The 15,235-nt window shown below is 39.4% G+C and overlaps 1 protein-coding gene across 21 annotated transcripts in view; it reads right to left on the bottom strand.

Moving 5' to 3' along the window:
* Nucleotides 1-14,902, bottom strand: part of HNRNPC (heterogeneous nuclear ribonucleoprotein C) — a 56,637-nt gene extending 41,735 nt beyond the window's left edge. For 3 of the 21 annotated variants that reach the window (XM_072625333.1, XM_072625336.1, XM_072625327.1), the window contains exons 1-2: nt 14,495-14,713; nt 9,747-9,772 (exon numbers count right to left, since the gene is read on the bottom strand). The gene's annotated coding sequence lies outside the window, so the exon portion shown is untranslated. Of the gene's footprint in view, nt 1-9,021; nt 10,021-10,111; nt 10,273-14,494 lie in introns of those variants that run through there. The other 18 variants (XM_072625331.1, XM_072625322.1, XM_072625316.1 and 15 more) reach the window with 14 other exon arrangements.
* Nucleotides 14,903-15,235: the final 333 nt, after the last annotated feature.

Below are 15,235 nucleotides of genomic sequence, written 5' to 3'. Positions count from 1 at the left end.
TTTAATGAAGTATTATCACATGTTCTATACATGATGCTAATCAACAACAAAATTAACCACATAATGAATTATAGTCTGGACTACTTTGGCAATCCTTTTGAGAATACATGAAAAAACACAGTAATATCCTCGCCCTACCTTTCATGATTCCCAGACCACCTTTCTTCACATTTAGATTCCCACAAACTATCATTTCTGATTTGTCTTCTTACAGGAAAATTAACAAGAGAAAGCATACACAGTAACATTTCTAACAGATTTTTATAATTAAAATACTTGCAAAACAAATCACTTTCCTTAGACAATAACTTGTGTAGTTCATCTTGGACTTCCAATACCTTTGTTTCCATCACTTAAACAGAAAGCCTCCCCCATTTATTTGTTTAGCTGTAATTTCTACGTACTATCCAGTGAAAATTAAAATACCTGTTTCCTTAAATGCTATATGCCAGGAGAATACAAGTGCTAAAGGCCAAGCCAAGCTGGAAAATCTTGGCAACAAAAAGTATCTGCTATCCAAACCAGAGTGGTTAAGTACAGAGCTCAGCACCAAAAAGTGACCAGGTGATAAAACACGAGTCACAGTAAAGTAAAAATACAAAATACAAGTCAATCATGGCTAGTATCCTTCAATAAGAAGAAAGAAGGCAGTGGGGCTGTAACTGTCTACAAGTGTTAATTTAACTGCTGTATTCTACGTATTCTTCCCCAATGAACTGAACTGAAACAAGAATTTCTTAACCTATCAACATTTTCACTACAGATGAAACTAGAAGACAGAAGCTGAAGCTAAATTAAAAGATGACTCAAGGAGTTGGTTTCATCATGCACCCTAAGGCAACACAGAGGATTTCATGGAAACCTGGAAACACTTGCAATGCTCCCATGAGCTTAAGCAAACCATCCTGAAAATATGTGCAGATTACACATCTGTTGGAGGAAAGAAATACTATTATGATCAGACACGAACTTTCAAATTAAGTAAACCAAGATGAATTGATACTCCATGACATCAATGCAAAGGTGAGCACATGGAATGACAATAACTACCCTGAAAGACATAGGTAGGTAGGTATCAAGAAATGAGTCCTGAGAGCCACAGATTACTCAGAAGCCACAAAAGCTAGTTTAATACTTTTTCCAAGAATTAAAAGATGTTAAATGTGCTGAGCACTGACCATATGATCATACCTGCATTTTTAAAAATGTAATCCTAAAGTCACCTTTATCACCAGATGGCAGCAAAGAGTTAAGAATGTGAATAAATTGACCAATTCAGATTTGTAACTGATTTAGGGTTGCTAAAACCATATGGTCCTTAAACTCTTCGATTCCATTTTGGCTCTAATGGTGACAGAGAGACAACAGGGCTAGTAAACTACAACGCCAACACAACAAATCCCTCAGGATTCAAAGGAAAAAAACCCCTAAGTAAAAGCTCAGCTCAAGTGCCTCTTTTGCCCTATAATCATGTTTTCCCCTCTTTTTGCTATGGCAATGGACATAGAAAAGCAAGTCACAGGTAAATAAATGGTAAAGATTCAGGTGGTTAAATTTTCCAGATTGGTTATTATTAACCCATCTATATTTATCAGTGTTCAAAACACACTTGCTCCAAAGTCCAAGAACTGGGAGGAAACCAACAGATACAGCTTTAGACAAAGAGGGAACTTCAATGTTAGGCACTTCTGTCAGCTCAACTATAAATCAAGACAACATATGTTACTTCAACTGTAAATCAGGACAACGTACTTAGTCTTTATTATACAGCTTACCAGAGATGCTCAGACACACCATTAGTGGTGACAGGGGACAGTAAATTCTTAGACATAAGTTTAAAAATTGATAGAGCAGATTCCATGCTGTCTAGCCTGTTCTATTATTAGAGAATTAGAGTGAAGATAATTTTTACAATGCAAATAACAGGAATAAGAGGAAAAAGACTTAAAATCTGTGAACTAGGAAAGGACAATTTAAGAATTGCAAAGTAGAAGACAATCCAGGGCATGTAATATTTGCTATTCCCACTTATAAGGAAGAGACTTATAACATATACATAATCAAATTTCAACAGGCTTAGGGAACTAATAGACAAAATAGCTGAATTTGTATTGTTATGGTATATGGTATATCTAGACCTCCTAAATTTGACTGCTATGTAACAACTTCATATTTTTTCCTTCTTTTATCTCAAGTTAGAAAATTTTATTTAAAATTAACATGAAGTACCTTTAATGATTCTGAAACTATAAAGTACTATAAATACACCAAAATGCTTATTAGAAAAGTAGACATGAGTCTTGAACGATTGCTGGGAAACTCCAAAGTTATGTCTCCTTTGATGAAAAGACATCTATTAATATAAACATATAACTTTGGTATGTGTTTTTCTATCAGACTCTTCAACACTGACCTCTTTGACCCTTAGTATAAATATAAACTATGGCAAGAATTGGACCTAGACGGATACTTCCAAGTCCCTTCCAACTATTAACCTTATAAATGACACTAAAGTACTCAGATAATTCATATCAAAAGGTAATTTCTTAAAATGCTGGTCAAGAGCTCTATTTACATATAAATAAAAGAATTTTAATGTCATCTAGGTCTTTTGTGTTAAAGGAACTAAACAGCAGGATCCTAGGTATAGGGGAAAGGACAAGGTACACAAAACCTCTCTTTTAAAGTAGGTTACTCTTATCTCCCTTTCCAATTCATTCTTCTGCGGCTAAGGATGTAGTCACACCAAATTTGTTTTTCCCTTCTCCTTCCATATATATCATCTATCCTATGACTTCAGCAAATTCACTCTCCTCAAGGTTATCTCGGTCGACTTCCACTGACACCCCGGCCCTCCCATCCTTTCTGATGTAATCTCCACAATTTAATTAAAACCAAACACCATAACTGTTTGGTGGCTGGCTCCTTAGCAATTTAGTATATCAAGATTTTACAACACTGAAAAATTGATCAATGTGATACAGGCCTTCTCTGTCAGTTTTTAATATGGTGCTCTAAACATCAGAAGCTTCATAATTGTTTGCAGTTATAATTTGGCCTAATCAGCAGTCAGAAATAAGGAAAAATTCAGTGTCTTTCTGAGTTCCATCCATTCTAACATATCCTCCCTTAAACCTTGTAACCAATAAACTAAAATAAAATGATATTCTAATCTCCAGGAATGGAGATTTCGATAGCTCATGAAAACTGTTTTGTCAGTCAAGCAAAACAAAAGAATTTGGGGGTCTGTTAAGTCATCGATGGATATTAATTACGTTGGGCAAATCTCTGGACCCCAGTTTTCTCCTCAGTAAAAATGGGGCAGGGGTCCGCCCAAAGCCCTGAGGCTGGAAGCAGCATTTGAATCTCAGACCCCAAACACTGGCTGGGAGGATCAGGAGGTGAGGTGGGTGTGAGGAAAATATTCAGAGGTCAAGTCACTGGCTGGGAAAATGCCCAGAAAAGGGAAAAGAAATAAGACTATAGAAGGTTACTTTCTTGGTGAACAGGCATTTCCTCCCTTCCTTTCTGATGAGGAAGAACAATGCTTACCATCAGGCAAAGACACAGAAATCAAGGCTTCTGTGTCCCAGCCCACTCAATGGGCTCAGGCCATGGAAGAGCTCAAAAAGAATTTTGAAAATCAAGTTAGAGAGGTGGAGGAAAAGCTGGGAAGAGAAATGAGAGACATGAAGTCAAAGCATGAACAGCAAATCAGCTCCCTGCTAAAGGAGACCCAAAAAAATGTTGAAGAAAATAACACCTTGAAAACTAGCCTAACTCAATTGGCAAAAGAGGTTCAAAAAGCCAATGAGGAGAAGAATGCTTTCAAAAGCAGAATTAGCCAAATGGAAAAGGAGATTCAAAAGCTCACTGAAGAAAATAGTTCTTTCAAAATTAGAATGGCACAGATGGAGGCTAAGGACTTTATGAGAAAGCAAGAAATCACAGAACAAAGCCAGAGGAATGGAAAAATGGAAGATAATGTGAAATATCTCATTGGAAAAACAACTGACCTTGAAAATAGATCCAGGAGAGACAATTTAAAAATTATGGGACTACCTGAAAGCCATGATCAAAAGAAGAGCCTAGACATCATCTTTCATGAAATTATCAAGGAAAACTGCCCTGAGATTCTAGAACCAGAGGGCAAAATAAATATTCAAGGAATCCACAGAACACCGCCTGAAAGAGATCCAAAAAGAGAAACTCCTAGGAACATTGTGGCCAAATTCCAGAACTCCCAGGTGAAAGAGAAAATATTGCAAGCAGCTAGAAAGAAACAATTCAAGTATTGTGGAAATACAATCAGGATAACACAAGATCTAGCAGCTTCTACACTAAGGGATCGAAGGGCATGGAATAGGATATTCCAGAAGTCAAAGGAACTAGGACTAAAACCAAGAATCACCTACCCAGCAAAACTGAGTATAATACTTCAGGGGAAAAATTGGTCTTTCAATGAAATAGAGGACTTTCAAGCATTCTTGATGAAAAGACCAGAGCTGAAAAGAAAATTTGACTTCCAAACACAAGAATGAAGAGAACCATGAAAAGGTGAACAGCAAAGAGAAGTCATAAGGGACTTACTAAAGTTGAACTGTTTACATTCCTACATGGAAAGACAATATTTGTAACTCTTGAAACATTTCAGTATCTGGGTACTGGGTGGGATTACACACACACACATGCACACACGCACACACACATAGAGACAGAGTGCACAGAGTGAATTGAAGAGGATGGAATCATATCTTAAAAAAAAATGAAATCAAGCAGTGAGAGAGAAATATTGGGAGGAGAAAGGGAGAATTGAATGGGGCAAATTATCTCTCATAAAAGAGGCAAGCAAAAGACTCATTAGTGGAGGGATAAAGAGGGGAGGTGAGAGAAAAACATGAAGTCTACTCTCATCACATTCCACTAAAGGAAAGAATAAAATGCCTACTCATATTGGTATGAAAACCTATCTTACAATACAGGAAAGTGGAGGATAAGGGGATAAGCAGAGTGGGGGGGGATGATAGAAGGGAGGGCATGGGGAGGAGAGTGCAATTTGAGGTCAACACTCATGGGGAGGGATAGGATCAAAAGAGAATAGAAGTAATGGGGGACAGGATAGGATGGAGGGAAATATAGTTAGTCCTATACAACACAACTATTATGGAAGTCATTTGCAGAACTACACAGATTTGGCCTATATTGAATTGCTTGCCTTCCAAAGGGAAGGGGTGGAGAGGGAGGGAGCTAAAGAAGTTGGAACTCAAAATGTTAGGATCAACTGTAATGTTCTTACCACTAGGAAATAAGAAATAGAGGTAAAGGGGTATAGAAAGCTATCTGGCCCTACAGGACAAAAGAGAAGACAGAGACAAGGGCAGAGAGGGATGATAGAAGAGAGAGCAGATTGGTCATAGGGGCAATTAGAATGCTTGGCGTTTGGGGGGGGGAGGGGAGAAAAGGGGAGAAAATTTGTAACCCAAAATTTTGTGAAAATGAATGTTAAAAGCTAAATAAAAAAAAAATGGAAAAAGAAAAAAAAAAAAATGGGGCAGGGGTGGGAGAAGGTTAAGACTAGATGACCTCTAAGGCCCCTTCCAGCTCTAAATCTGAAGCTAGCTATTTATAACCTTTATTTAACCTAGCTACACTGAAAAGGTCAAATAAAAACTTCAGCTTGTTATAGTGACTAGAGTAGCAGACTTGAAGTTAAGACAAATCAAGACTTACTAGTTCTGGGGCTCTGGGCAAGTTTCCATTTCTAAATGTGTAAGAGGGGAGAGAGCACCTACTTCACAGTGCAGCTATGAGGACTCAATGAGAATGTAAGAAAAGTGCTTTACAACCTCAAAGAACAATATTCAAGTCAGATCTTTATTTTTAAGATAATGAACATACAATGTCCCCTACCTTTCCTTTAACCATTCCTGTCAAAAACCACCATATACCACTAGCTTAAAAGTAAACTAAGAAAGCCAGAATTCCTTTCTTCTGCTTTTTGGCTACAAACACATATAAAATTCAATGGTACTCTGTAGTTCCAATGAATTCCCCCAGAAAGTAAATAAGAAGCCTCAAAGCAGGTAACAGAAACTACAGAATCTTTTTAGCAAGCATACTTTTCTACCTTTACTTAAAAAGGAGAAAATTCAGATTATTGCAGTTACTTGCAATATAATACTTTCTACCCTTGGATGAGGTCTATGTAAAAATGACATTAAGGTTATAAAAACTGTCATAACATGCATATCACTTTCTGTAGAAAACAAAATTTTGCTCTAAACTGATACTAAGGAAATATTTGATATTATTCTATTAATTTAAATTGCTAAGTTAAAACCTCTACATTCTTCAGATTCAGCCCAGAAATTGTCTACCCTCATATCACCACTGATACACAATTCTGACTTCAACCAAAGGGTCAGATTAAACTATTATTGTAAACCCCAGGACTTCCAAAGAGAATCTTCCAGAAGTATTTACTCACAATCAGACCAGCCTTCTTTAGTAAGGTTTTAACTCAGCATTGATCCAGGTGGCATGTAACTACTTCGCTCTTCTAACCACCACTCAGGCTAGAGCCGGTTATGGGACTCATAACTATAACTCATCATGTGACTGCTTTCCTAAAGCTACCAAACACTTCTGAAATCTCTAAAGAGCTTCTCAATAAACTGGATAATCTATATTTTGTGACAAATTGCTTTCAATTCTGTTTTTTTTATTACATCAATATAAACTTTTAAAGTTCTTTGTTCATATGACCATCTGGCTTAACCATCCTCCAATCCAGGTGGTTAATATATCTTAAACCAAAACTATACCCAACTTCAAGCAAAATGTAAGTAAGACAGCCAACCAAACTACATAAAGCATAAACCCTCCACAGGCTGGAGGGGACACTTAGCTCTAAGTGTAGCTTTGGGGAAGATAAAGAAAATTCATGGCTTTCCAACTTTTTCCTTGGCAAGAAATCTAGTCTATTCATTTTTTAAACTGAATTATCAAAGGAATTAACAAATTTGACAGTCTAAGTATTACACTCATACAAAAAATGTTAGAAGACCCTGCCTGAAAGATCTCTACAGGCTTCCTGTGCCACTGAGGAGATCCTAAAGCATATCACATAAGGTGAAAAAGTATGGATGTGTAGACCTGTTTATCCAAATGGATGAGAGATCCATGGAAATATATTAAAATCAGACATACCTTTATACAAATGAGCTAATTATTTTTGATCATTTTGCTTCCTAAGATTACACACCCTCCCACTACCCTCCAAGAGCATAGATAAAATTTATAAATATTATAAAATGCCATGAAACAGCTTCCAGGAATTTTGGCAAGGAACTAATTCAGATCCTATTCCCTTTTCCTTTATTTCCAAGTCAGGAATGAACTATTACTACCTCTGAGCATTCCCAGGGAGATTTTCAGGTTTATGAACCAATAATTCCCCAGAGCTGTTCACTGTCATCTCACCAACCTGTTCCTTACTACCATTTTATATGCCAGGTGATGCCTGCACCTTACCCAAAGGCAGCACCTTAAAATTCTAGTCCAGGATCCATGCTTTAAAGGAAGCTCAACTCAAGGAAGACTATGTACAGGAAGGAGGTGGTGTGTACATACAGTTATCAGGACCAGAGGCTTGTTGTCTTCCTGATTATCAGCCTCCCTCATACACCAACCTCTTATCTCTTTATCACAAACTTCTCAGACTTCAGGTTGCCTTTTACTGATTTACCACATAGCTCATCTTTTCTCCTTCAGCCCTGTTTATTTTAACCAGATTTCACTGGTATGAGGCTAATAGTGCTTTCTAATTTTGTTTTGTTTTGGTTTTTTTGGAAGGGAAGCGGAAAAGCAAAGCTAAATGAAAACAGAGCTACGTGGTAATTTGCTAAGTGCCATGACCTCCAGTTGTACAGGCTTCTAACAATAACAAAAACTGAATTTGTTAGAGAACCTGGTTGCTATTGAATATCCAACACTACAAGCTGTTTAAATCATCTTTCTGTACTTTTTCATGTCTAGAACACTACAGCCCATTCACTGTACCCAACAGCAGCATTCTCATTTCTAAATATGTAACTGCCATAAATGTCTAATCTCAGAACGTCCCTTTCCACATTCTTCTAAAATAGGCCCTAAATTGGGCATAAAAATCACACAAAGAATAAGTAATAGCCACAAATTCTTCCTCTGAATAGCAATAAAGGGTAAATTTTTTCCTCCTTACTTTCAAGGACCGAGCAGCGTATCTAAAGCTACTTAAATGCTTAAGATACTTTCATTCACAAATCACTTTGGTTATAACTACTCAACTTTGTGTAGTTTCTGTTTGAATTTTGAGGTGTTTTAATTAATTATAATAAAGAATTCACAACAAATCACAAGATTCACAACAGCTGAAAATCAGATATATTCCATATCAGATGTCTCATAATACACTATAAACCTAAATATATAGCCAAAATAATTTAAATTAATTTGGTTAAAGAATCTAAATTAGTGACGAATTTGAGTTCTAATACAGTTAAAGAAATGTAGTTTTCCTCATCTACCAAAGAGGGACTAGAAAACCTTTAAAGCCTTTTATAATTCTAAAATTGTTTTAATTTTAAATGCACACCCTGGATGCCCCTTGGGTCTTTAATTAGCAGGTTATGTATGATTTATAATTGCATTAATTGATGTTTCTAAAGTACTAAACCGTTTATCCCCTTAGATATGTTAAAATTGTTCTCAGATTTTAAGGACACTGCTTAAAAATCCTAAAGGCAAAGTTTAACTCAGCTCTTTCCTCAATTATCAAATTCTCACATTGGTCCAAATTAAGTCTTTTTGGATTTGTAAGTTGTAAAATAAAAATAAAGGTGGTATTTCCTAGGGCAAAGTCTTGTGAGTTTCAAAGTGAAGGCATAACCTAAACGTTATTTCCATAAGACATCTACATCAGGACACTTGAACTTGGGAGTATTTCCTAGTCTTTTCAATGAAACCAACTGGACCTCACACCTCTTACCATCACCCAGGATGGGTTTGCATCTGTTCCGAAGAACCCCTTTGGCTCCAGGTGATCCTGGCTGCTGCTGCTCCAGACTGGGCATCCATGATGTCGCAGCTTGTAGTTTGTGAGGGGTAGTGTACATGAAGAGCAGGAGGGGATTTCAAGGGGCATAGGAAGAAGATGGCTTTCTGGGAAAATGCCATCACCACCATAGGTGATCAGTAGTACCACACACATTTTATTGCAGCACAGTTTAAAAATGTAACAAATGAAAGATTAAAAATAAAAAATAAAAATAAAAAAAATTAAAAATACAGACGTCCAGAGATGCTCTAAAACAGTTAAGTTATAGATCAGGAAAAATTAGGTCACAGACTTAAGCAGCCAGTCAAATTCTTTTGAGTGTGGGGAAGGGGATGGGGGTGAGGGTGGGGTTGGGAGAGAAAAGGTTTATGGGATCAATCCACTTAAAAATTCTAATGCCTCAGCTCTCTCTCCAAGGTTGCAAAACTCCCAAGTCAATCAGGAGGTAGGAGAAATGCTCAGGAACATTCAGAAAAACTCGATTTAATCCGGTTAAAAATCAGCAGTGCCATTATCATCATCATCATCACCACCATCATAAGTATAATAATAATAATAATAATAAATAATAATAGTAACTAGTAACAACAATAAAAAGGAAATCAGCGGAAAGTCAGGAAAAATGAAAAAAAAAATTGGAATAACTTACTGTAGCTGAAGATCAAAAAAATCTCACTGTAAAAAAACAAAAATAAAAATAGCCCAGATTAGAAAAACGGGAGGTGCAAAAATGTCAAGTCAGTAAAGTTTTATTTCTTTTCTCTTTCCAAAAGCAGTTTCCACAAAAACCGCAAGGGTAAAGTTCTCAGTAGCAGACAAGCAAAGCCCTTTTCACATCATCATTTCAATCTTAAAAATACATGAGGAAGTAGAGAGGTCAGTTTATGAGAGGCTAAAAGGCTCCTCCTCCTCTAACCCAACTGCTGCAGAAAAAAATAGAAATAGAAATTTTAAAAATTACATCTTAAATCCAGGTTTCGTTTTCGAAAACAATTTTTAAAAAAAAACACCTACAAGTTTGCCGCAGTGCGCGCCAAGTTGCATCATTATGTTTAAAATTTCTTTACAAAATCAGGCTTTTGGATGGGAGTGTGTGTGTTTTGGAAGGGCAGGGAGGGGAGGTTAAAAATCAAAGCTGAGCTCCAGTGAGTAGGGATGGGGTTCGCCTTGCTGCCCTGTGAAAGGAGAAGGGACAGATTGAGTCAAAGTTCCTCAGAAACGCTGTGCCCTAAAACCCCCAAGACAGAAGCACCTGACTGCTGGGAAGAAGTTTTAAATTCAACTCCAACCCCACTTTGGCAAATATAAATATCCCACTGGACAGACAGGATAGAGATGAGCCTCTATCACCCCCATTACCTCTACTGTTTTCATAATTCAGTACTCTTAAAAGGGAAGGTGACCAGAATAAATCAAGAATACACTGGGGCAAAGGAACATACCTTGAAGAAACTCAAAAAAAGATTATATGTAAACATGCATGTTTTGTTACAAGCAATGTTAGGAAAAACTGGCCACTGATCGGAGAAATGAATATGCTACATTATTTTTATTAAGACTATATTTTCAAGTTACTTCGTTATGAAAAAATACTGAAGGCTTCTCTCCAAATCTAAAGAGATCTCCAAAAGTCATAGTACACTACACAAACTTGTATTAAGGCATGCACAATGATTAGTCCAAGTGATACTTCATTAAGCCACAAGGTGTGTAAAACTACCCATGGAATCTTCAATTTCTTTAAAAAAAAAAAAAAGTACAGAACTTACTGACGAGGGGGGATGAGGAATCCCATAGAATAACTATGAATAAAATGCAAGTAACTATTGTGCTTTCACATAAAACAGCACTTGGTACCAAGCCAAAACCAAATTAAAGGCCAGCTGAACCACTAGTTTGAATGTGAGTTATCGAAGGCTTACGAAGAATCATACAGCACTGTGGTAGATTATGGCTCACTAAAGGTTACTGCTTCCTCTTAAAAGCTAATAGGGTATCCTGGATGTAAAAATAGGAAAAACTGGTTACCTCACCTCCTATGAGATACTGAATTAAGAGACTCTGACTTTCCTCTTAGAATATAAATGGCAAGCACTCCTGATAACAAAGACCACTGACTCAGTTTCCATGTTTAGCAGTGAACTTTAGTAGATTTACATTATCTACAACAAAAGATTCTTTTTTAAATCAAATTTTATCTATCAAAAATTAGTTTAGAACACTGAGAGGCTGAATATAAAATTATTTAGAGCCACAGTGATTAAACTTGAATTACCAATTTCAAGACTCATTTGCAATAGTATCCTCCTTTGCCCAGAAGCTGAAAAAGAGCAGGAGCAGTATTACAAAGAGATATAATTTTTTCAACACTAAAGCTTACTCAGGTCCATGCTCGATTTTATTAAACTGATCAATTACAAAAGGGAAACAAGAGAACTTGGTATTCCTTTATGATCGCTTTACAAATACATTAGAACTTTGCTCTCTCTATACATGTGTAAAATTTTATAACCAATCAAATTAAATATTTCCGCATATCCTAGTAAAGGAATAATAAATTCTCTGGTCCAATTTTATACTTTTGGTTTTTTTGAGAGGGGAGGAAGTGGAAATGGAAATCATATTTCATTAAATCTATTTTTATTCTATCAGGTGGTTCACCAGAGTAGCACAAATAGGGGGTTTTGGTTGTTTTGTTTTCTTTCAATAGAGTTCCACCTTGCCCCAAAGCCATTTCTATACCTTGGGCAAAAGAACTTATCACCCAACATTTCCAACATAAAATAAGAATATGACAATACAAAGGCATAACCAAACAACACTGTATCTCAAAAACAAATCCCTAAAAAATTTAACTGAAATAGCCTAGTTATTCAAGAGAATTTTTTAAGGCACTTGTTCAATTACAACTTGTTTTTTTAGGCAATTTCATTTAAAAAACCCCAAACAAAAAGCTTCTAAAAACCAACCTTGCCCTTGGAGAACAGCTGAGAAAATGAATCTCCCTTTATTTTTATCAAAGATATGGGTGCAACTTCATCTACCACTGGTTGTAGCTATAATTGTGAAAACCAATTATATGAACCTTTATCCACTCTTTTTTAAATCCTTTGTTCAAATAATAAAGACCTTTCAAAGACAGACTGTACCTGTAAAAGACTAATTCCAACTTCATTTCAGATAAATGGAGGCTCATCATAACATGACCAAACTCGTACAGCTAGTTAGTGGCTGAGCTGTAACTACAACTTTCTTCTCATCTGCCTCTCAATCCCGCGCTCTTTATTTGTACAACACTGCCTCCCCACGGAATATGTTAATTCCTAACCTTTCCTTCACAGTAAAATACTTCACAAGGAAAAATGTACATGTAACTCTTTTAGTAAATCAAGACCTAAAACTTTCTTTTATTCTTCCAATGTGATACTAGATCTAAAATCTGGTCACATGTCATGCAAACTTCTGTTATAAGCTTTGATTATAACGGCTACACAGAAGAACTATAATCAAGGATTATGTTCTTAAATCTTTTTTTACCTATGACGGAGGTCAACAATCACTAGAAGGAGTAAAATAATGTAAATACTAAATGTTTTTCCACTGCCTTATCTGGAAATGTGGGAGGCTGGCCTCTTTGAACTCTTAAGATCTTTTAAGGTGGCAAAGAAATGTAAAGGATGCGAAAAGGTTGAGCACAATATGCCAGCAACGTACGCACAGCACCTTTCTTTGCTCATTTCTTCCCTTAGCCTGCTATCACAACATTGAAATGCTGCCTCTACCCACCCTACTGTAAAGTGCATCTAGATCTAGGTCTGTGGCCAGTCGCTCACGCTCACAGCAATGTTTAACCTGAATTCTCTTCATTATATGCACTCAGGATGCTGTAAGGATACAAAAATGACCCTCCAGTATTCACATAGTCAGAACTACAGGTCACTTCAAATTTTCCTCTCTTACTAACCATTCTTAACAAGTACACCCAGATTATCAGGTTCCTGCGGAGGATGTTTTGATAAAAGACTTCCTATTGTAACAGTGTAGTCCATGTAATCACAAATGTTTGGGAATCCTTGCCCTCCTCCACTATTTTCTGTGCTAATCTGGTAGAACAAAGGATCCTTTTATTAGCGTCCATAACACGCAGCTGGAAGGCACAGCGGGCACTGCGGGTCCTGAAATCAGGATAATGGGAGTTCAAATTCTGTCTCCGACATCCACTACGTGATCGTCACTTCACCTGCTTCCTACCTGTAAAACGGGACTAACAGCGCCTACCTGCCCTCAATTATAACACATGTGAATCACTTTACAAGCGCTGAGGCGCTACGTAAGTACTAGAGGGCATTCAGCAGAGATGTGCTACCCTGTGCCTAAAAACTAACAGTATGACTTCCCGTGAAGGATTTTCTGGCCCCATTTCCTCTACTGTATTTTACCCTAATTAAAAATTAGAATTGTCCATTTTCAGCTACCATTTTCAAACAGTAAGCTAACCCAAGAACCGTCATGTCGGTCATCTGAGGTCTGGACCATCTCCTGTACACTTTGGACGTGTCCGGCTGCCTGGCGGCGGTCTCTGAAGGAGACTCGGGCAAGCGCTCGGAGGGCCGGCACTCTCACAAACCCTCATCCCTGACCCGTCTAACTTCTCCTCTGGGCCATCCACACCGCGAGCCTGCAGGGCCATACCTACCTCCCAGCCAAGCTTCACTAACTATGACTGTAACCTGCAGATAGAAAGCGGTCAGTCAGCTACGTTAGGGTTAATTATGCTCCCCACAAACGCAATTTAGGGCCAACACTGCCAAAGCCACCTTTTCTGTCGTGGAGGAGAGAAAAAAGAGTGAACGTTAGTATTCTGCAGCCGCCACGGGGACTGGGTGCATGGACGGCACACCACCGGCCAGACGGGTTGGGATCGTTCTCCACGCACACTCGCGACGGCCGCTCGCCGCCCCCCCCAGAACGGAAGGGGCCCGGATGGCGCTGAGCATCTCCAGGGAAACCCGCCCCCTTCCCGATCTTTAATTAGGGACCAGAGCATTGAGTAAGGATCGGCGTCACCACGAGCTCACCCCCCCCCGCCCACATCTCGCGGGCTCCGCCGGGGCCGTGGGCCGTTACCCCAGGGGGAGGGGAGACGGAGGCGGGCGCCGTTACACAGCGGCACATGCTCGCGGGGCCTGCGGAACTATGTCCACCCACCATGGAGTCGAGGCCCATTCGAAGCCTTTCCCCCCAACCCTCAGACTCAAGCCGCGCCAGGAAGTCCGTCTGGGCCGCGCTATTATCATGGAGGGACGCGCTCTGCGCCTCTCCCCCACGTTCCCTTCCCCCGCCCTGCCTTCCCCCAAGGGTCTCAGGGTCTCCCCCGGCTTGACTGTCACCACTCACCCGGTGGGGAGAGGGAGAAAGGGGTGGATTCTGAATCTCCGCCTCCCCGATCCGACAGCGGCAAAGAAACGGACTCCCGCTCCCGCAAGCCTCTTCCACCGCTACTATTACTTCTCCGTCCCCGTCTCCGTCTCCTCACAAAATGGCCCCCGCGTCTCGTCCACCGACACCGCGAAAACCGAGACCTCCGCCCCACTCCTAGAGGCCTTTCTATTGGCTAATGCTGCTCTCCGTCCCTACTCCCGATTAGACCGTTCGACTGCCAGTCACAGCTCTGTCCAATAGGAATCATGGGTAGGTTAGTCAGAATGGCAGTGAGTCCGCACCAGAGGGAGAAACTGGCCTTTCATTGGCTGTAGATGTTGTCATTTGAACTCAAGAAGGTGCTCATTGGTCAACGGAGGAAACGAAGAGGCAACAGAGAGACTCGCCTTTGTATCCGCGCAGGACTTCACATCCGGGTACCACCAGTTTTACAAGCGAGCTCTGATTGGAGGTCGCGGAAGCTCCTCCTGACCCCTTCCCCCTCAGCGCGCGAGTTCGAAGGCCCGCCCCGTTCTCCGAATTCCCGCGGCGCTAACAGACGCCCACGAGAAGCAGGGCCCGAGCTTTTCCCTTTCATTCCCCCTCCCCCGCGCCTCGCGTTGCACCACGTGCGCACGCCTCCCCACCGATGCCCAACCCGAGGTGGCGGGAAGAACCAGAGGGCCGCGTGTGTACGAAGAAGGCCTGGCTGGGGAA

The sequence above is a fragment of the Notamacropus eugenii genome, chromosome 7, assembly GCF_028372415.1.
Source record: "Notamacropus eugenii isolate mMacEug1 chromosome 7, mMacEug1.pri_v2, whole genome shotgun sequence".
NCBI lineage: Eukaryota > Metazoa > Chordata > Mammalia > Diprotodontia > Macropodidae > Notamacropus > Notamacropus eugenii.
This window is presented reverse-complemented; position numbering and strand designations above follow the sequence as displayed.